General features: G+C 46.1%; 1 long non-coding RNA gene across 1 annotated transcript; it reads left to right on the forward strand.

Annotated features, from left to right (window-relative positions):
• Positions 1–19: 19 nt before the first annotated feature.
• On the forward strand, positions 20–622 carry LOC115285249. Its single transcript, XR_003905461.1, has 2 exons — positions 20–76; positions 170–622. It is a non-coding gene; the product is annotated as an uncharacterized LOC115285249 (long non-coding RNA).
• Positions 623–1,303: the final 681 nt, after the last annotated feature.

Consider the following 1,303-nt stretch of genomic DNA (forward strand, 5'->3'; position numbering starts at 1 on the left):
GGAGGGGAGCCTGCTCTTAGACTTGCAGCAGGAGCATTGTGAGGCCTCCCTCCTGTCAGATTCTGCAGGGGAAATGGTGACGAAATTACATTTACATATTTTTAAAAAAGGAGACTTTTAGTTCTCTTTGCCTGTATGTAACTTTTCCCCCTTCTGTTTGTATCTATAGCCACTTCTCTCTCTTGGGGGGAGAATTTTAGAGATGAAATGGTGGTGTGAGCGTGTCATTGGTGGGCGCCATGCACATGTCTAAGTCACGGAGCCAGCCTGCCAGCGAAGGGAGGCGGCATGTACAAAGAGTTAACTGAAATTGGTTCCACATGATGGAAAGAATCGTGAGCTCTAGCTTCTAAGCAAGATTACCTGTTTTGTATAAGAATTGTTTAAAAGAGGCTAAATGTGTATTTAGAAGTTCGTATCTCAGATGGAACAGAAATAAAAGGTCACTGCATTTGGCTCTTCTAGACCTTCCTGGCTGCCCCCCCCCTCCCTCTAATCTGAAGCTTCTAAATACATCTTTCCCTTCCTCCAGGGGGAATCCATAAGCTGGGTTATAAAGTCCCGATTAAATTATGCTTATTTTGCATAATAAGAAAATAAAATGTTTGACTTTGATACCTTAGACATTTCCTCAGAATGGTACATGCTTGTTGATACAGAGTTGCATCCTCTGTGTCACCACCTGTGGCTGTCGTGAGCAGAGGTTATGTAATTAAAAAAAATAAAGTTCCTATTAAAACATTTTATAGAAACTAATAAGCGACTGTCACAATCTAACAGAAATTCACCATTTTTGGTGCCCGTGGCCCAGACACCAAGGGGAACACTCAGGCTGCAGGGCCTTGACGACTGAGACAGAACATACTCAGGCTTTACACAATCCTACGTGGTGGAACTTCCCTTGACTATTTTCTACCCACAGCGGGGCTGGAACTAATGCGTCCTGTCCAGTAGTTACTGTCTCGTAAAGTCTGGGTCGTCACTGAAGAAGGAGGAAAATAATCAGTCAAATGAGAGAAAGGGACACTCGGGTGTTGGCCAGTTGCTCTTGTTTTCTTGGCGGCGGGGAGGCTGAAGAGGAAACTAGATATGAAGTGGGCGTTGCTTTTTTTTGTGGTGTTTGTGAGTATCTTTCCTCGTGCCTTATTCTGGATCTCCCGGCACGGAGATGTCACTCTGCAGCTGTCACCCCGAGCGGACACCTAGCTGACGGAGCCATTTCAGACAGAGGCAGGTCCCACTGGCCTTCCCGGCGGCTCAGTGCGCTCAGGTTGACCGAATGGGAGACTGAGAAGCCATCGTG

Source organism: Suricata suricatta, unplaced genomic scaffold (genome assembly GCF_006229205.1).
Source record: "Suricata suricatta isolate VVHF042 unplaced genomic scaffold, meerkat_22Aug2017_6uvM2_HiC HiC_scaffold_5847, whole genome shotgun sequence".
NCBI lineage: Eukaryota > Metazoa > Chordata > Mammalia > Carnivora > Herpestidae > Suricata > Suricata suricatta.